This window comes from Sinocyclocheilus rhinocerous, unplaced genomic scaffold, assembly GCF_001515625.1.
Source record: "Sinocyclocheilus rhinocerous isolate Xijiao unplaced genomic scaffold, SAMN03320098_v1.1 scaffold2366, whole genome shotgun sequence".
Taxonomy (NCBI): Eukaryota; Metazoa; Chordata; class Actinopteri; order Cypriniformes; family Cyprinidae; genus Sinocyclocheilus; species Sinocyclocheilus rhinocerous.
In genome coordinates this window covers 395,694-418,494 of record NW_015640446.1, presented here as the reverse complement: position 1 = coordinate 418,494, position 22,801 = coordinate 395,694, and the positions used below count along the sequence as shown (strand labels likewise).

Genomic DNA, 22,801 nt, shown 5'->3' with positions numbered 1-22,801 from the left:
TTCTAAATCATAAACGTCTTAAAGACATTTTCTAAACATCTATTTGACATCTAATAGGAAACGTCCTGTAGACATATTGCAGATGAGCAAACACTCTAAAAAAAAATACAGATGTAAATGCAGACGTCAAATAGACATCTCCGTGATGTACGTGTACTATCAGGGTTGTCATGTTGTGCTAGTTAGTGTCTATTCATTAGCTATCGGCAATCATAACATACTTCTCAGAATCCTCAATATATTAACTTCAAACAGCTTCTTATTTCAAACATTCTCCTCACTCAAGATTTTCCAGGCATCTCATCACCAAGCATTTCACCCTGATTTATTTCACCCTGATTCTCCTGCAAGCCTGACTGGCTTGTGCTGTGTCTTGTCCTCTTGTTGGATGTGAAGTGTCCACTCTGTCTCCAAGAGAACTGTGGTTAGGTGGAGTGTAGTCGGTGCCCAAGAGAGTTACAGTGTGGGCGAATGATGACTGTGGAGAGTATCTAAGCTCAATTTGAGTGAATTTTCTCTCTCTGTCTTGCCATCTCACTCTCTTTTTTTCTTCTTTTTTTCAGAGTGTTCTCTTTGTCCCCAGAGGAACCTAATGTTGGATATTTTACCGAACAGAATTGTGGGTTCCCATAGGGCCGGTCTGACAGTACACCCAGACAGGTGCAAATTAAAGAGGGAAGGACAATAACAGAGGTGAGAGAAAAAGAAAAAGAAAAAGAGAGAGACAATGAAAGCCTCAATAAAACATATGGAAAAAAAGATCCACCTACTCCAATACATCTAGTTATTACTGAAGACATTTTGTTCTGTGCTGTAGTTTCGTTCCTTTTAGTTCAATTTTACTTTACTAATTTGCAGCGCTGTGGTTTGCAAATGTGCATTTTGGTTTTATAGATTGCTTTTGCTGTTCGTCAGAGTGTCAGCCTGTAACAGGTGTTTATCTGTTGCTGATGCTGTTGTTTCTGGTCTTTATTTCGGGGAGAGCTGTTGTCTCGCCTGATCATTTGATTTAATTACAGGAGAGAACAGAGAAGCCTGTCGTAATTAGCTGATTTGAGAAAATGCTCTAATCCAAGCAGGTGCTTTCTGCCTGTGATAAACACACGCACTCATAAACCACTTGTTTTCTTTTCGATCTGATACAAAAATCTTATCTTTCTATCCTTGTGGAACTTGAGCACAGTTTCATATTATATTGAACTATAAGTACATTCTACAATCAATGCCTCCTCAACAGTGATCTCATCCAATGAGATTTTAGAGTGGGCGGGGCAACCTGGCCCAACCTCAAAGAAAAAAAAGAACAAAAGAAAACCCAATACATGTTTTTATTGCTTGTTTTCTTGTTGCGTTGAATTGACCTTTTATTATAATGATCAATGATAACATTCACTTACGTAATGATGCAATTGCTGGCTGGCAAAGGTTTCTGTTGGCACTTAGTATTGTAGATGATCCATTCATGTGTCCCATCCACAGTTGCTCATTTATACAGGTATATGGATTTTGGGGCTCCCAAATTCCGTATAGCCATGCAATTCCATTTAAGATGGATGAAGTTAGATGTGGCCTGAACAACCAGACTTTCAGCATTTGAGAGAAAAGAGAAGGTAACACTTTACATTAAGGTTAAATTAGTTAATGTTAGTTAATGTATTAACTAATATGAATGAACAATGAACAATAGATTTATTACAGTATTTATTCATCTTTGTTAATGTTAGTTAATGAAGATACAGTCGTTCATTGTTAGTTCATGTTAATTCACAGTGCATTAACTAATGTTTACAAGCAAAAATTTAAATAATGCATTAGTAAATGTTGAAATTAATGGTAACACTTTATTTGAAGGTGTCCTTGTTACACGTTACATGTACTTACTATATGGTTAGGGTTAGGATTAGGGTTTGGCTTAGGGTTACTTGCATGTAATTATGCATAATTACATGCAAGTAACCCTAAGCCAAACCCTAATCCTAACCCTAACCATATAGTAAGTACATGTAGTTAATTAATATTACTCAGTACTTAAATGTATAGTTGCACTGTAACAAGGACACCTTCAAATAAAGTGTAACCAAATTAACATTAGCTAAGATAAATAAATGCTGTAGAAGTATTGTTCATTCTTAGTTAATTTTAACTAATGTAGTTAACTAATGTTAACCAATGAACCTTATTGTAAAGTGTTACCAAAGAAAAATACATACACAACTGATTGCTAAAAAGTTAATGTTTTTCACTTCACTGGTTATAATACACATTAGTGAGAATTGATTCTCTTAAAACAGCATTAGCATAAAAATATCAATAAACTCCAGAGAAAATGTCCATAAAAAATGTGTAAACAACTGCATTTTTGCTTTCATTGTCTCTCTGTAAAGAATAACCTGTGTGTGTGTGCGTGCGTGCGTGCGTGCGTGCGTGCAAAAAATATCCAGAGAAAATATCCATAAGACGTGTAAACAATCTCATTGTCTCTCTGTAAAGAGTAACCTGTGTGTGTGTGTGTGTTTGTGTGAGGGTTACTTGGGGCCAGCAGGGAGCTATTTTATAGATTATCCATCTCCAGAAGCTTATGGTCCAATAACGCAGTCTACAGTAGCCCTGGGCTCGTGTACAATAGGAAGGGGAAATGGTGCCTGACGCGAACAGCCTGTTTCGCACCAGATTGAGGGGTCAGTAACGCAGCTTGAAAAAACCCTGTTTTACTGTATTGCACTTCTCCAGGGTGTGTGTGTGTGTATGTATGAGATTAAAAAATGTTTATTAACGAGCTGCAGTTTTAATACATCACGCGCTGGCACAGATGCAGTATATTAACGCCACGGGTCATTAATAAGGTGCAGATTGGTCCTCAATGTGTGTTTCCAACACACTTTTTCACTATATATAGGGAAAATATTGTATAATTTGACAATCTAGTTACATTTACAGCTTGTATTTATATTGGTTTTATTGTTTTTGTATTTTATTTATTTGTTTATTTTTAATTACGGTCATGTGATGTAACCATCAGGTAAAATGTATATATAATTTATTTTCCTTACACTTTGAATATGTAAGAGTGCACATTTTAATCATTATAAAAATAAGTATGTAAGTAAATAAATATTTAAAAAATATATTTTCAAAATAAATAATTATTTCCTAAATATCATTATATTTTTAACGCTGTACCACATGTAAAAGTGACAATAAAATATAATGCCAAACTAATGAAGATTTTCCTTACAAGAATATATATTTAGGAATTAATGTATTCAAATCACTGTATTTGACTTTTAAAAGTATTGTAACATCAATAAGGTGAAATGCTTATTCATTGAGCTACGGTTTATTCTATGGTTTACCGTTTATCACTACAGATTATAACATGCTTTAATAAGGTATTATGAATATTTTATAATGCACTGAGAATGCATTTATTTATTTAAAACAATTCTAATACGAGTATTTCTTCACTACATTAAAATAAACGTTCAAAGAGTGTGCGAGAGATTGAAAACAATGTAAAATGTATTTACTTTTTAAATAAGTTTGTGTGAGCTAGCAAGGATAAGAGTGTGTGTGTGTGTTGTGTGTGTGTGATGGATTGAAAGGGTCTATGAGAGGATAGACCCCCTGTAGGTATATTGATCTCCGCAGGTCTCTGCCTCTGGACCCCCCACAAGGGTCTTTTGACTGACTTCAGGAGTCCAGCTCCGGCTAACAAAGAGCACTACACCAACCCTAGACACACTGTGACTCTTTTACTGCCCCTGCTGCCCCCACACCAAGAACCCCCCCGCTGAGAGTTAAAAAGCCCCCCGCCACGCACTGACATTTCATTCAGCAGGAATTAGAGAGGTCTGAACTTCCCTACACTCGTGCGCACACATTTAGGACAGTATATTATTTCGCTCTATTACAAGGTGTAGTGTTTTACACTGCAGCACAGTGAAAACTCTTTCATGGTTTTATTATATCTGGGTTCTGTTTCATCTTTGTCATACTTTCAAATAGATATCATGCATTTATGGGATCATATTTTAACATCATAACAAAAAAACTAACAAACAAACAAACAATTGCCACAATTCTGTCTCTGAGCTCTTCAGGCAGTTCCTTTGACCTCATGATTCTCATTTGCTCTGACATGCACTGTGAGCTGTAAGGTCTTATATAGACAGGTGTGTGGCTTTCCTAATCTAGTCCAATCAGTATAATCAAACACAGTTGGACTCAAATGAAGGTGTAGAACCATTTCAAGGATGATCAGAAGAAATGGACAGTACCTGAGTTAAATATATGAGTGTCACTGCAAAGGGTCTGAATACTTAGGACCGTGTGATATTTCAGTTTTTCTTTTTTTAATAAATCTGCAAAAATGTCAACAATTCTGTGTTTTTCTGTCAATATGGGGTGCTGTGTGTACATTAATGAGGAAAAAAAATTAACTTAAATGATTTTAGCAAATGGCTGCAATATAACAAAGAGTGAAAAATGTAAGGGGGTCTGAATACTTTCCGTACCCACTGTATTTCTAAATAATAATATTAATAATTGTATTCTCATTATAATATTTAAATTATTTAAATGATTATAAAAAAAATTGCATCACATATTTTTACACGCACGCGCACACACACACACACACACACACACACACACACACACACACATATATATATATATATATATATATATACACATATATTATTGTCCACTTGACATCTGGCATCAAATCATTGAACATTTTATTTTATAATTTATAACATCATAATGCTACTATCTATATTATACACATTGCATGTTAATGTAATTACATATTACATATTAATGTAATTACATATACACATTTGGACTAACAATAACAAAAAAAATGCATATTAAATACATTTATTAGTATCACAACTACTTACTATAATGTCATGACATGATAATGAAAAAAAAAGACTAATGGGGGAAATTAAACTTACATTTTAATTAAAATTCATTTTTAATTTTAATTATTTAATTATTTTATCTGATAAACTACTTATTTTAACAGTTTTTAATTACATTACACTAGTTACATTGTCTAATTATTTTGAGTTTAGACATGCACTAAACACAGGAAGTGTGTTGTGTTGCTTTTCTCTTGCAACACTGTTAGAAAACACAGTATTGTATTTATAATGAGACAGTTGACATTTTTTGCAGGTAATTGTGAAGATAACATGCCTACATTATTTGTCACCTTTCAGATCACACATTACTATATGTGTTTTGGATGCATATTTGTGTGTGTATGTGTGTTATACACCCTCAGCTGACGCATATTTTTCTATGAGCGTTCTCCTCCGCTCGGTGTTACCATAGAAACAGTTATGAGTCCTATGTTTGGCAAAGTGTCAGTGAATCATCTGCTCTCTTCTGATTGGTCACCATTTCCTAAAAGTGATCCTTGCATGGCTGACAAACAAACTCTTTAATTGACTAATCAAAAGCAGCTTGGATAGAGATTTCAAGGATATGAACACATTTGAACACAGTCTTGCTTGTGTTTACTGAGCTTTAATGGTTTTTAAAGTTTCCACATCAATTATCTCCACTAATAGACAGTTACGGCCATATGGCAGCATGCTAATGAACAACTACTATTCCAAGAGCCCCAACAACCAATGATTTTATTAAAAATATTAACTTTACCCACACTTGAAATCTCGTAACTTTTTCTCGTAAGGCCTTTCAGTAAGAGAGTAATAGGCAATTCACAACAAGAATGATAAACAGTGGTGGAGGTAACGAATTACAACTACTCACGTTACTGTAATTAAGTCGTTTTTTCGGGTACTTGTACTTTTTTGAGTATATTTTTAAAGTTGTACTTTTACTTGTACTTAAAGCTGCAGTCTTTAATTTCATTCACGTGTTTCATAAACACATAATCCTTTATGGATTACAATCCACCATCAAAATTATACATTTAATTATTTCAGCTGCTGTGAGAAAAGGCTATAAATGATCCGCCACCTGCAGGATCCTCACAGCCGATAGCCTAGTAGTCGGGACAACAACTTTATGTTTACAGACGTGACATAATGACACAGTGCCATGCTCGAATTTCCCGCGAAAACCTACCCATACCACTCAAATTAGAAAACATTATTATAAGCTAACCGTTGTGAATCGGGCTAAAGTAAGGCGATTGTTTTGAACACTGGCTGGTTATGTACTTGCTCAAATATTGATTTAGGAAAATTTTTAACCAAAAAAAAGTTATGGACTGCAGCTTTAAGTACAAATTAAGCAAAATAATCTACTTTGTTACTTTTAAATCATAGTTCGTTACTGAGTACGCCCACAATTTGAATTGATATTCAAATCTTTGACGGCACTTCAGTAGCCAGTAAAGATTTTCGATCATAAAAGGAACCAATAAAAGCCCTGATATCTGAACCGGGAAAAGCCGCCGCTACAGCAGATTTGAAGAGCTGATCAGACAGTGAGGGAGCTCAGCGTAATTTATGGACTCAAAGTTTGGAGAAACAAACTACATAGTAGTGTTATCATAAATATCTATATTTTAATACCTATTGTGAAATATCTGACACGGTTCCATTACTCATTTCCCACAGTATACACAGATGCGCGTCTCTTTCCTCTCCGACAGTGAGTTTGACACGCATCTGCCTCCTGACAGAGTCTGAATGTCCGCGCGGGATTGTAGGTATTCCGCATAATTTTAATCATTCCTGCGCAAATGTGGCTAGCGCTTTATTGTAACATGAGAACACAGTCATGTAATTGCAGAAAATTGGATGCGAGCTCTCAAATATGCTTATAGGCCTACAATTTTTTAACTGCCTGTCTTCTCTCTCCGATATTGCTTGTGCGATCTCTCCGTGCTAGAAATAATTTCTCTTGCTCCTGGATTAAACTTTGTCAAACATTATCAACCATTCAGAATAGAGCCACGCCTGGCCGATGAAAATCCTAGTGGAAATTCTATTGGCTATAAGTGAAATGCACCAGAAAGTCTTTTAACAATCAAAGATGGAACTTTCATTTATTTACAATGTAAGTTTATGCTAGAAATGTTTTGCAATGGGATATTTGTCTGATTTGTACATATAAATATACTGCATCACTACATTGTACAGTCATTACAGGTCAAAGCCATCTGATGTTCCATTTATCTAAATAAATAGGCCTAACATATGGCTCTTAAATCCCTGTTTATAAAAATTCAGTGTTGTCATATTTTCGAATACAACTGAATTTAGGTCATTTGTTTTATCATTTTATTATTGTGTACTTGTCATTTTTTGAAAATTCAATTCAGTTTGAAATCAAATTAGAAATCAAGCTTCCTTGTGCTGTAAGCTTTTGCAAAAAAGTTACCCTATTTTAAAGACACAAATACACAGAATGAGCAAATGTTTAAGATTGAGATTTTTGTAATGGTAATCAATATTTATATGTATGTAAATAAAAGCTTATATTAAAATCTGTTCATCATATAAAGCGAATGTGTCTTTTTAGAAGACTTGGATTAAACCAATTTCAAAGCTTGAAATAATAACTCAAAGAGGCACAAAATCACTTTCACTGACTTTTTCATTAACTGTTCCCTCCTGGTGGAATGACCTGCCCAACTCAATCCAAGCAGCTGAGTCCTTAACCATCTCCAAGAAACGACTAAAAACACATCTCTAGCACTTTCTATTCTATTTTAATTCTTCTTTATCTATTTATCTTTTTTTTAATTAAAATTCTACTTGTTTTTCTTTGTGTATGTGTATATATATATAATACCTTGCTACGTGTACTGCGTTTTACAGACTTGTCATTTGCACTTACATATTGTTGCTCTTTTGTTAGTTTTGATTGCTTCTATTGTCCTCATTTGTAAGTTGCTTTGGATAAAAGCATCTGCTAAATGACTAAATGTAAATGTAGGTCAGCTTTGCGCATGCGCCGATCAGAAGTGACGCACACGGAAGCGCAGGGGAGAGATCAAAACAAAACAACGGTCACGTAACAAACGTTGGTTTTCACGTGACTCACTGGCGCATGCGCAGCACTGACCTCATATGTCATCTGCCCGGAACTGCTTCCAGTGTACAACAGTGAGCACAAGCTACATTAAGTGATTATTACGTTTTGAATATGGATACTTTTCTTACAAAAACGCATCGATTCGCTACAGAAGGCCTTTGTTCACCCCCCGGAGCCGTGTGAGACAAATTTTTTTTTTTATGGATGGACGCATTTTATTTAACTGCTTTTGTACTGATGCATGCAACACCCGCTGAGTGCCATTGAACAGCTTGAAAGATCAAAGACGATTTTTAATATAACTCCCGACTGGATTCTTCTCAAAGAAGAAAGTCATATACACCTAGGATGACTTGAGGACTTGAGTAATTTTTGGGTGAACTAACCCTTTAAGTACTGTTTTGACACCAGTACTTTTACTTTTAATTGAGTATTATTTCAGCAATGTAACAGTACTTGTACTTAAGAACAAATGTTCAATATTCTTTCCACCACTGATGATAAACTATATAGTTTTAATAATTGTTCTAATGTGAATAGGGACGTCCACACCACAGCTATAACAATAACAACACAGAGGAACGATATTGTTGGAATCACTGTCAGAACAATTTTTTTTCCAGCTGATCAAAAGTAAAACATCGACAGCCAATCGGAATCCATCTAACTTTAAAGAGCTCAAGCTTGTAAAGTGGCACACGGCAAACTGAAGCACGCACTAATAATAAAAAAGAAGGTAATCATCCATTGGTGTGGCTGCTAATATAGTTATTGTGTAAATTAGTCTTGATAGACAAAGTTCTAGTGCAAAACAGAATGAGCAACTTTGTTGTTTACATAAACAGCTAGCATGCCAACTAAAATAGAATATAAGTGGCTAATTTTGAATGCTCTGTATAGGCAGTAACCCTGGGAAGCACACAGATACCACTTACATGAACAGAGCAAGAGACACGAGTTATACTGTTACAGTTGTTGTAACAGTATGACCATTAAACAATATGAGCGAAAAATATGGGGACACAAATATTGGGTAAAACAGAACATTTTTTGATATGAATGAGTGAAACATATTTATAGTTGAAATCTGAAACTTCTCAGTCTATGGTCGTATGGTCTTACTCACTATGGTCTTAGTGAGTATGAATTCCTGCTGATCATCTGAGATTGTGATGAATATGAATTTATGAAAGGTGTGGGAAATGTAGAGAATAAGTAGTGCTGCTGTTGAAAGCTTGTTGTCATTTTAATTTGAAAACTTACTTTCTTCAGTGATACAAGCTGAATTTCCATTGGCTGGATAAAACCTAAAAGAGACTTCTTTGTCTTTCTGATAATTATTTTGGGTTTAAGAGAATATTGAGTATGTGCATAAGCATGTGTCTGAATGAGAAATGTAGCAAGAAAGAGAGAGTTAGAAAAACTAGCCCAGGAAATAAGAGTCACTCCAAGGACAAGCACTATGATGTCAGGCAAGTGGACAATGGTAAAGGATGGAGCAAACAACGAAAGAATAGAAAACATGAAGTGAAGCAGAGAGTGAGATTAGAGTGCTACAGCCCAGTTGACTCCACATAAACAACACCAAGCCTCATATGTAAAGTATTTTTCATAGAAAAATCATCACTTGCCATATAATTTTAAGTTTTGAATAACATATTGCGTCAAGAAGGGCAACTTTTGATTATGTTTGACCTTGAAATTCGTATGAAGTGATCCTGGTACAAATAAATCTTATTTTAATCGATTTTCAGTTTCATTGTTTAGTTACTGTATGTTACTGTCCATTTGTTTGACTATGACTAGACAATAACTACTAAGAATGTACAACTACTTCTGTACTTCTGAATGTACAATACGAACAATATGAGCATTACATTATAACATTACCATTAACATTAAAAGAAAAAAACAGGAGACATGAAAGAATGAACGAGTGCATAAATCAAATGTTTATTTGCTCTACAGACCAAACTGGCCTTTATTATCTGTAGCCATTTTAAATTAGGAGCAACCACTGTATTTTAACTGCGATCTGATCAAAGGTGCAACATATATGTACCATGTACAGTATTTTTTTTGTTATTCAAATTAGATTTTATAATTTCAAGAATTGAATTTACTCTCTGCCAGTAGGTGGCACTTATGGAACAGCAGCAATAAAGTGTTTCTGTCATAAACACTACTTTAAATAGGCAATACACAGAGGTAAGATGAACAGAAAATGCCATCGAAACTTTTATGAAGACAGTTAGTTCCTTTCAGAGATACATTCGTATAATCTCCCACCCTGAATTCAGTGATTAGAATAGATTTCATGCCACGCGAACAGTGATTTTTCTCTGACTGGTAGCGCATCTATTCTCTCCTCTTTGTATCCGTTTTCAGCGTGTCCCGTCTCTGGCCTCTCGCCTCTTAACGTCCTGTTTGCAGACTTTGTAATATTTCTGGTTGATGGTCCGTGCATCTCTAGTAAACAAGATTTTTAGCTGAAACCATGGTCCTTGGTGATTCATAAAATGCAAGACAATGGCTACTGTCACTTGAGCTGTACGTTTCTTGGCTAGAAGTTTGAAAGGCCTCTAGAGCTCTTATTTCTATATGACAGTATGTTTTTATGAATGTATTAATATCTGCTTGTGTGACAGTCACAAGTTTTTTATAACATCTCTGCATCTAATAAATTGGCAGGTCACTTCACACACACACACACACACACACACACATACACATGGTCTGACAGATGTGAGACCTACCTTTAAGGTAAATTAGTCCTTTTCTCTACATTTCCACCCCTCTAGGAAATAACAGTGGCACCTGCTTTGCCTCAATAAGTACAAACATTTCTGCCACAGAAATCACTTTACCATCTCTCAGATAAATCACACGTCTCTCCATGCTCTTCTATTTAGTGGCATCTTATAAACCTTTTTAAAGTTCCTCATGATGTCAGAGGAGAACCTTATAAGCTCCAACCTTTAAGTTCCATAAGATGTCACAGAACCCTTTGTAAAATATAAATGAATGAGAAGGGTATTCTTCACTGCACCTTAAAAACCTTTAATTTCAAGAGCATGTGCTGTTGTGTCTGTATGAATACCTCTTCTTGTTTTCCATGTTGTTCGGTGTGTGTGTTTTGTAAATGCACACACCCACGTGCCTACTGATGCCGTCTCAGCGAGCTCATAATGTGACCTGACAGCCTACATCCCCCAGCATGCCGAGCTCAGAGGGGGCGCATACGGGCAGTACAAACATTTCTTCCACAGAAATCACTTTACCATCTCTCAGATAAATCACACGTCTCTCCATGCTCTTCTATTTAGTGGCATCTCCGCTCTGACACAGTAAAAGCGAACATTAACTTGTTTCGTGTGGTCTGAAAGCGCATGAAATGGAGCTGAGCTGTAACCAATTGTGCTTTTGGAGTTGTTACATCGGTGTTGGTTTCCTCACACAGACGTGCCTTAGGGCGCAAAGCCGCCCCCGTGCTCTCTCCAGACGTGTTCATGACCAATGGGCTTGACACTTTATAAGATGGTAATGAAACTCACATTTCCACACTTTATGGTGTGTATTCACAATCATTACAGCCAATGCATTAAAGTGACTGAGATCGTAGGGGTTTCTGTCTTTTGGATAAGCACACATATACATTCGCTTGCATTCGATTCCATGGTAATATACAAAACCTATGCTAATAATTCAGGGCAGTCTATTCTGTTTGCTGTAAAAGCTGATGATGTCTTCTTTATTTGTTTAGAGCTCAGGGTCACAGTTGTGTGTGTGTGCAGATGAGTGTTATTGTTTGTTTGAAATCAGGATACTCTCACTCTTAAAAATAAATGTTCCACTTAGAACAGAAAGGAGATAGGACATGTTTTTTATGATATCATAGGAGAACCTTTCTGAAGTTCCATATGATGTCATATGAGAACCATTGGTAATGATGTCATAGGAAAACCATTTTAAAATTGAATATGATGTCATAAGAGAACATGTAATTTCCATATGATGTCACAGTAGAACGTGATTATGATGTCATGGGATAATCCGTAAGCTCCATATGATGTCATAGGATAACTTTTTCAAGTTTCACGTGATGTCACATGAAAACCCTTTTCAATTTTCATATATTGTCACAGGAGAATGTTTTTAAACTGACAGCCTACATCCCCCAGCATGCCGAGCTCAGAGGGGGCGCATACGGGCAGCTGTCATGGGCGTCACTCACAGTAACCACAGGGGTATAGAGCCATGGCTTCATAACTCCTTTGTTTGGAAAAGAGGGGATGGGGGAACAAATGAGAGGAGTTTGAGTGACAGTTGGGGTTGGGGGGGATGCGTTAGACGAATGCCAGGTTGTTCTTTCACTTGGTCTGGAGAGACTCAAAGTAAACAATAATATGATGTCCAGTCAAGATTAATCAATAGCAGAGCAAGCAGAGTCTGATTAAGACAGCTCTCTGCACATAGACCAGTGTCGGAATCCCTGGGAAATATTTGCCAATAAACATCAGCTTTCCTCTCATTCTCCATTCAGCTCTCTCCCTAAACTACCAATATTTTACCCTCAATCCTTGCTTTTCTTTTAGTACACCTGCTTCCCCTCTCTTCCATCCTCGTTTTTTTTTTCCCCTGGCACATTCCTCTTAGCACCCATCGGCTCAATTATGGATGTGAATTACATGTGGCAGAGAGCCTTTTAAGAGTAAAATGATTGAAAATGATTGTTCTCACTTGTAATTAGATGAGGAATGGCTACCCAGAATTTACAGTAATTCATACTGCTGTCTCTCTCGCTCTCTGTGACGGCACTTTTAGGATGTGTGTGTGAGCCTGTACATGTCTGGTTTGCTTTTTGGAGCATCTCAGTGGTCTAATTGCCATCAACAGGGGGCACAATTAAAGAAGGCTAAGCTAATTCAGAGAGTGAGAGAAAGGGAGGGAGAGAGTTTTGCCCATTTAGAAATAAATGGGACCAAATGAATGAATATTTTAAGAATGACACGATTCAAACACTTTCTGTATCGTTTGTAGCCACATTTCCATCCATCCATCCATCCATCCATCCATCCAAGGGCCAATGGACTAAAATAATTATTGACAATTAATTTCTTGTTTTTGTAATAGTTAACCTCACATTTTATTTGTTTGTTTGGTCAGTTTCAGTTTATTGATTTATTTATTGATTTTGCAAAAGAAAGCATTTTGCAAAATGATCCACTGATTTGCTTTAGTGATATCTGACCTTTTGTACAAAGGAGTTCACATGCTTAGTGCCACAAATTGCTAGCTTACTTAAAATGTAAATAATTATCTTATTTTACATAACACATTTTTACTATGTGTTTATGTATGCATTAATTAATTAATTCATTCATTTTCTGAATGTAATATGTTCAATTTTGATGGCATGTTTTGTTCACAAGTGATATTTCAGACATGTTAAGTGATTACTAAAAATCAACTATATGGCAAATCTAAGTCTCATCTAGATTTAATTTATAAATAAAATGTAAGGTCTTTATAATTTTTCGTCATCATCATGTGCACTTTTGTATTATACAGAAACACCTCTGTTTTCTGAAAATCACACAGAACAGGAAAACAGAGTCAAATCAGGTAATTGTGTTAATGGTGTTAAATACAATTACTAGTTTCACGCATATTTTATTAGCATTCTGAGTTAACATGTTAACCTCAGCAGTCCTGATTCTATTTTCAAAGCTTTCATCTTTGCCGGACACTCTTACACAGTGACTGACGCTGTTGTTCAACACAACACCATTCCTCAGTCTAGGAGGAGGCACTAAAGGCTGCAATGTATTCATAAATAAAGAATAAGGCAAAAGATACAAAGTGAGACAAAAAGAAACACTGAGGGGGAATAAAAATGAAATAACTTTCAACTTTGTCTAGTATTTTCAGGCATGGCTCACATCTCTATTCCAGCCCCTCAGCTGATGAACAAATGTTTTATATTCTAAATAAATATAGTTAAATGAATATATTCTAAATAAATATATAAATGAATATCGTTTTTATACTCAAATAGTCTAGTGCCGCTTCTCAAGATATGCACATATTAAGTGGGATTGAGATGAAATTGTTGCTATATGCTATGACAAGCCATGCTACATCTCAACTTTTTAACATTAATACTGTGAAGACAGATTATAAGCAGGGCTTTAGTGGAGAGAAGCTGTGAAGTTACATTTTTGACCTTCAGGAGAGTCATTTTTGAAAGAGAAATAGCTATATCTAATTTCAGCCCCAACAGAATGTAACCTCACTGTGTCTAGCCAAAAGGCATCCTGGTTTAGACTGTCTTTACCTCTTATAATGGGCTTTTAGCCTTTAAACGAGTCTTAAAATGACTAGGGGAAAAAAAAAATCAAGCAAGGTTTTCTACTGCTCCTTCTTCTGAAAAACTGAAACCACCAGATTAGAATTAAAGTTAAAGTCACTCAGGTCAAGTATGTTCTTCCAACTTCCAACAAAACTAACTTTACAATCTTTATATGGTTTTTAGTTGAATTGCTGCACAGTTATTGCTGTTTGGTGTTTACATTAACCACCTACTTTTTTACCTAATAAAGCAGACTCTGATCGCATGGTGACCTTGTACTGCTGCAAAATGAATGCACCGTAGCAAATATCAGTCTTCAGCATAAAAAAGGTATAATTTACAGAAATAGTGTCAGATTACCTTGATAAATTCATTTTAAAATCTAATTAAATGCAGATAATTTTGAATGAAGTATAAACGCACTGAACAGAAGCAAAACAATATTTACTTTAATTGTAATTTAATGAGTCTAAAATCTAAAAATCACTAATTTTATATTCTTAGGAAGTATTAATCAAATAGTCTTCATTAATTACAAACTTTGCATGCAGTTTGGAAATAGCTGGCTAATTCCATCAAACAACTAACAATTGGGAAGCGAAACACATGAGCACACAGAATGCATTCCGATTCGAGTAGAACAAACCACTGAAGGCAAAGTCGTGTTTGGGTCAAACAGAGACATTCCATTTTGGAGTTTGCATCAAATTACATTTACAAAACCTAATTTTATATACATAGAAAGCTTTTTAAAATGCAAGTAAAGTTTCTACTTCAATGTTTCAAAGAACTTTTGTGAAAATAAAATGTTAAATTATGGCTGAAATAGTGCTCCATTGTTATTCAGCGATATATTTCTGTGAAAATGAAACAACATACTTATTCTAACCTGTACTTATAAGATATAAAGGGAAAAGTGATCATACTAAATTTTATTACAATTTAAATGATTTAAAACTTCTTGCTCATAAATGGGTAAAACCTAGTGGTTTGAAGCAAAGTGGCAAAAATTAGTAAATATTTAAAATGATCATTAATTAGTATTTTAGGGGCTGCACTGTGATCCATAGATAGATAGATAGATAGATAGATAGATAGAAATGCTAATTCTCTTCCACATTTTAATGTAATACAAACTGAACAACTATTGATAAAGCCATTAATCCTCTCTGGTCTCATCAAAATATGACTTTACTAGTGGCGTATGGTGGACTTAAGAAATCAAGAGGCAAAGGCTTCTGTTTGTGTTTTGATTGATTTATTTATTTTGATTCATGGTACACTCATAAGAAAACAAATAATAATAATCACACAATACACTTCGTTCAATAGCGCTAAGTGCTCGCTAAACACCGACTCACTCTCAGACCATTTGAAGTCAATTTAATTTTGATTCAAAATGATTTAAAACTTCTTGCTCATAAATGGGTAAAACCTAGTGGTTTGAAGCAAAGTGGCAAAAATTTGTAAATATTTAAAATGATCATTAATTAGTATTTTAGGGGCTGCACTGTGATCCATAGATAGATAGATAGATAGATAGATAGAGATGCTAATTCTCTTCCACATTTGAATGTAATACAAACTGAACAACTCTATTGATAAAGCCATTAATCCTCTCTGGTCTCATCAAAATATGACTTTACTAGTGGCGTATGGTGGACTTAAGAAATCAAGAGGCAAAGGCTTCTGTTTGTGTTTTGATTGATTTATTTATTTTGATTCATGGTACACTCATAAGAAAACAAATAATAATAATCACACAATACACTTCGTTCAATAGCGCTAAGTGCTCGCTAAACACCGACTCACTCTCAGACCATTTGAAGTCAATTTAATTTTGATTCAAACATCAGCAAAAATGGTGACATTTGAGTGGGCGAGTAGTTTACTTTGCAATTAGTCTTTTTTTTTTTCAGCAGTTTGATCTATTCAGAATGATGTATGGGCAAATTGTAAGTGTGAGATGTGCATTGTCACATTTGTAGGTTACTCAGCCAATTATATTGAAGAATAAATATGATTCATGAGACACATCATCTCATTAACTAATTAATGTTTCAATTCTTTAAAGTGTTTTAGGCTGTCTGCTTGCAGATTTAAAAGTTGTTAGAAAATTATTTTAGTAGTGGCCATTTTACCCTGAAACAATTATTGAAAATATATGTAGAGTCACATTTAGGTTAAGATCAGGTTGCATCACTTCATAAAATTGCTTGCAAAAGCAAAGTTATTATTATTCTTTTTTATTATTATTATACACAGTAGCACGAAGGGCACAAGACAGTGTATCAATACTAACACAAGTGTTTTTGAAGAGGTTGCACTTTAGTTCTGACGGCTGAGATCTCGTCCTCTTTTTAGACACAGAGTATAAGGCTGATTGAGGTGAGTAATGCTTGTAGATCACAGAGAACAAGATATACACATACAGAACTCCCCGTTCCTGGCCCTTTGAAGGGTCTTATGTATTATTCAAGCAGAAATATGGAGCTAGTGTGCAGGGTTTAGTAGTCATGTCTGAAGATAGCATGGGCATAGCCTGGATAGAAATCATCAGACAGAAGTCTAACTGTGGGCCAGCTTTGAGTCATGAGCCAACACCCAACAGTGAATGAGAGTCAAACATAAATCGACAGTTTGTGTGTGTGTGTGTGTGTGTATTTATTTCAATGTAAAAATTTGCAATATTACAAAAAAAAAAAAAAACGTAAGAATTATTTCTTACCATCCATGAAACTGTAATTGTGTATTATTCATTTATTTACTTATTTATCTTTGTTTTTTTCGTGGATTTCTGGTTGGGAAAAACCTTTTGTGCAATGGAAAGGTTCCATGGATGTTAAAAGTTCTCCATGGAACCACAGATGCCAATAAAGAACCATTATTTTTTAGGAGTGAAGGACATCTACTCTGCCAGATTATTCCTCTATGATATTCAAACTTTTGTCAGTGAAGCCCAGTGGCTGCTATGGCACTCGCCAGCAAACTGAATTTTGATTTGATATACAGTATATCTGAGAAAACATCTCCAGGGCAAAATGCAACATGTCACTCACATAGGGCTCTTCATTCTCGGTGGATTTGCTTCGACACTTCCTACATTAACATAATAGGTAACGAACACATACTAATTATCAAGTCTGGAATCATTAGATACAAGAGTTTAGGTTTGGATTAGCTCATTTATTTGAGTAAATGATGGCTGCAAATTGCAAAGGAACTCTGGGAATTGTAGTGTCTTAATGACACATTGTTATATTGAGTGCATCTGTCCATATGCAGAGCTGTGGAGGAGTTTAAGAGGATAAGAGGAATAAACCAGAACAAAACCCTACGGCTTGAATATGCCATGATGCTTTATTCTGATGTTTGTTATGCAACTGGAGTTTTGCCACAGGTCTTTGTGAGTGTGATTTCAGTTTTGGAGACCTATCTGCATGTCTGAGTGTGTTTAAAAGATGTGTATTTGACAGCTGTGTGACTGAGTAGAATTCTATTCATAGCTACAAGCATATTAATAACTAACCTCACATAGCCGGACTTTTGACCATCAGTGTAAAGTCTGACCCACTTTTTTCCCCCCCAGCCCTTAGCCACTATGGAATGTACAATGATTCATTTATGTAACATATCATAAACACTGGCCTGTTAAATAGTCAAGTACTTTTCTAGGTGAGGAGTGAAAATGAATAGTTGAGTGGTTTTGCGAATAAAACTGAAAATATATTTTTTGGTAACACTTTAGAATAATGGTCCATTGTTAACAAGTAACTACACTCTTAAAAATAAAGGTGCTTCACGATGCCATAGAAGAACCTTTTTGTCTAAATGGTTCCATAAAGAACCTTTAACATCTGAATTTTTTTTTAGTAATTATCAAATATCTAATAAGGAACTACCTTTGTCCTAAATTTGCTACTACTTACTGCTTAGTTAATCTTGCTTCTCTATTAGTTAATAGTATTAAGTTAAGTGTTAATGTAGTACTACCTATTACTTCCTGCATAGTTACTTGTTAACAACGGACCATTATTCTGAAGTGTTACCTATTTTTTTACAATTTTAAATTTTTTTAATTACTTTTCACTTGATGATTGTACCATATGAAATGTTTAGGGCCACTAAATATAAACCTTTGTTAAAATTGGTCTAAAGTTTTAATGTTTTAACCTTTTTCTTCTTCTCTCACTGACCCTTTAAACAGTGCAGAATACATTTTGTGATTCTGCACTATTTGAGAAAAAAAATGTTGGTTATGAATAAATGATAAGACAGCAAAATTGAGAACAAGAGACGTGTGAACCAAATTTATGATCTTTAGTCTGACTACAGAATATTTGTAAGACACAGGTTAAGATGTACATTATGCATGCTTTATGACGTGGAATAGGCAGTATGTCATAGTTGAGAGCCATTTAATCATTAGCAAGGTTATGACCTAAAATACACATCAGATTTGGGTTAGAATATGGTGGCCAGGGACAAGAGTTAAGGAAAACCGAATCTGTTGACCTGGCCTGCCTCAAATCGTATGTAACTTTTTTTTTTTTACAGTGTTCCGACTGTCAGCAGCTTTTTGGCTGATTGAGTATGTTGAATCTGCAGTGGGCAGTTGGTGAGACAGATCACTCTGGGGTGTGTTTCCCGTATAACGACGTAACTTACTGATTAACCACCATAGTAGTACGACTCATTGTTGTTGAAATGAGCTAGCTAGTCACAACCATTTCCCGAACACAGTCGTTTGAACCACATTAGTTCAACAAAATATGGCCGTAGTTAATGGACGTCACACACATGTGGTGGAGTAATAACTTCTGCTAATTAATTGATTCGAGATCTCTGAGATGCTGCATTGAGCATGGCACCTAATGACTAATTTACTATTTTTTTTGTTCCCTGTCATTTTGCTTTATTTGATATTTGATTCATCGGGGGTTTCCCTCTTACGTCATACTCCGGGGTTCCCGTACGCTTTTATGCACATGTGCATTCTTCAAAAACGGCGCCTATTGAGGACGCGCTAAAATATATAGATTCAAATGTATATATATATATATATATATATGTTAGTGCTGGGCAACGATAATTGTTTTTTAATCACGATTAATCACATGATTTTTGTGCGATTAATCACGATTTATCACATTGTTATGCGCAACATTCAATAATGAATTCAAAAGTAGTGTTGCACACTTTTATTTTAAAAGTACTGCTGTATGAACAAAAGTGCAATAACATTTGGTTTGCAAACACTTAAAAAAAATAAGGTGCTTTTCTACAGCAGTATTCCTTCACATAGTAGCAGTTAAAACATTTCTTGTAAATCTCAACTTTAACATTAATGTAATCAAATTAATATCTCCTTTTCATACAACTTGTGTAATCTTCTTGTGATGGTGCATCTTGAGGGAGGCTCATACGTGCCATCATTTGTTGTGATCCTAAGAACGCTTACCTATTTTTGATGGACGCTGCGTCCAAGCCGCACAGTAGATACAAAATAAAAGCCAACAAATCCTGTCAATTTCAAAATAAACACCCTGCGCAGACTCCCGATCGTATTTCACATATCCTTGTTAGGAGGCCAGAAATGGTATGTGAAATATAGAAAAAAGATAATTGAGAATGTATTTTAGACGACTATACACAGCTACACATATTTTATCCTTGTCGTTCATAACTGGACTTTTAAATTATATTAACTTTGTAGTCTACAGCACAAAAAAGTAGGACATAGCAATAAATGCAACTATAAACAGAATCAAACCGGACAATGCTGCCAAACCGGACAGCCATGTTAGAACACAAATAATCAAGACAAACCATGTCGGATAGGCAAATCATGTGGTCTCGCGAATCCTGTCGCTTCGCTTCTGAAATGCTCCTGGTAGAGTTGGCACTGCGTGGAGGACGGAACGGAGCCGTAACGTGCCACAGATGCGTGCAGTGTAAATAAGGGGTTGCACCGTGTCTACACCGGATGTGACAGGACTGTCTACACTGGATGTGACAAAGCGACCGTTAAAATTCATCATTTGAAATTTGTGTCAGTACGTCATATATAGAACGAGGCAGCAGTTTAATGTAGGGAATTTGTTGTGTCGCACCGCGCCGCATTCAGTGTAGACAGCATCACTGATTATAATGGGTCCTATAGTAGGCTATTTTGTTGTGTCAAGCCACGCCGCTTTCGTCCGGTATTTACACTGTGTTAAGCCCACCCCAAATGCTCTCATTGGCATTAACGCACGATAAAATAATTGTCGGCGTTAATTTATTAACACGTTAACCTAATGCCTAATTTACTATTTTTTTTGTTCCCTGTCATTTTGCTTTATTTGATATTTGATTCATCGGGGGTTTCCCTCTTACGTCATACTCCGGGGTTCCCGTACGCTTTTATGCACATTTGCATTCTTCAAAAACGGCGCCTATTGAGGACGCGCTAAAATATATAGATTCAAATGTATATATATATATATATATATATGTTAGTGCTGGGCAACGATAATTGTTTTTTAATCACGATTAATCACATGATTTTTGTGCGATTAATCACGATTTATCACATTGTTATGCGCAACATTCAATAATGAATTCAAAAGTAGTGTTGCACACTTTTATTTTAAAAGTACTGCTGTATGAACAAAAGTGCAATAACATTTGGTTTGCAAACACTTAAAAAAAATAAGGTGCTTTTCTACAGCAGTATTCCTTCACATAGTAGCAGTTAAAACATTTCTTGTAAATCTCAACTTTAACATTAATGTAATCAAATTAATATCTCCTTTTCATACAACTTGTGTAATCTTCTTGTGATGGTGCATCTTGAGGGAGGCTCATACGTGCCATCATTTGTTGTGATCCTAAGAACGCTTACCTATTTTTGATGGACGCTGCGTCCAAGCCGCACAGTAGATACAAAATAAAAGCCAACAAATCCTGTCAATTTCAAAATAAACACCCTGCGCAGACTCCCGATCGTATTTCACATATCCTTGTTAGGAGGCCAGAAATGGTATGTGAAATATAGAAAAAAGATAATTGAGAATGTATTTTAGACGACTATACACAGCTACACATATTTTATCCTTGTCGTTCATAACTGGACTTTTAAATTATATTAACTTTGTAGTCTACAGCACAAAAAAGTAGGACATAGCAATAAATGCAACTATAAACAGAATCAAACCGGACAATGCTGCCAAACCGGACAGCCATGTTAGAACACAAATAATCAAGACAAACCATGTCGGATAGGCAAATCATGTGGTCTCGCGAATCCTGTCGCTTCGCTTCTGAAATGCTCCTGGTAGAGTTGGCACTGCGTGGAGGACGGAACGGAGCCGTAACGTGCCACAGATGCGTGCAGTGTAAATAAGGGGTTGCACCGTGTCTACACCGGATGTGACAGGACTGTCTACACTGGATGTGACAAAGCGACCGTTAAAATTCATCATTTGAAATTTGTGTCAGTACGTCATATATAGAACGAGGCAGCAGTTTAATGTAGGGAATTTGTTGTGTCGCACCGCGCCGCATTCAGTGTAGACAGCATCACTGATTATAATGGGTCCTATAGTAGGCTATTTTGTTGTGTCAAGCCACGCCGCTTTCGTCCGGTATTTACACTGTGTTAAGCCCACCCCAAATGCTCTCATTGGCATTAACGCACGATAAAATAATTGTCGGCGTTAATTTATTAACACGTTAACTTGCAACAACCGACTGTGCTTACAAGGATACTTGTCAAGACAGCCATTGGTATTCACCTGCTGTCTGAGAAGGCTATCTGTTTGTGCACTTCAGGTGTGTGAGTGGTGCGCATAGAAACGCTCTATCACAGTGCGTGAGTACCGCATTGAGATGTCTTGGGCTTAAATGGCTTAAAATTACTTTAATGTTGATTTAAAGAATTACTTAATTATGCCTTTAACACGTGAGAATGAAAAACTTTCTCGAGGAAGCAGCACTGGCCTGATCGTTAAGATAGTTTTGGGGGCTAAGGTGACAGATAGGGGGGCTGAAACCCACCTAAAAAGGGTTTAGAACCGCCCCTGGTATAGCGTGCGTAATTATACTGAAACATAAATATATAACCAGTTTACCTGATTCAATGTGATGGCTGAGCCTGTTTCTGAGATAACAACATGCCAATCCGTGGTTGGATTTCCGACACGGCTAATCGTATATCATCTTACACTGTCAATAAGCGTGACCAGGGTTGCCAGGTTTTCACAACAAAAGCCGCCTAATTGCTACTCAAAACTAGCCCAAAACTACAAAGCGCGGCAAGTGTTAAAGTAGCCCAATTCCGCGGGAAAACCGCGGACTTGGCAACACTGACTCGAGCCAACTCTGCTCTAACTGTCGACTAGCAGTGAAACTCAAAACGGCCCCTCGCGGATGGCTAAAGAT

General features: G+C 35.9%; 1 long non-coding RNA gene across 1 annotated transcript in view; it reads left to right on the top strand.

Annotated features, from left to right (window-relative positions):
• LOC107752824 (uncharacterized) overlaps nucleotides 1-22,801 on the top strand; it is a 28,601-nt gene that overhangs the window by 3,154 nt on the left and 2,646 nt on the right. The window contains exon 2 of the long non-coding RNA XR_001641390.1: nucleotides 564-693. This is a non-coding gene — a long non-coding RNA (uncharacterized LOC107752824). The remainder of the gene's footprint in view (nucleotides 1-563; nucleotides 694-22,801) is intronic.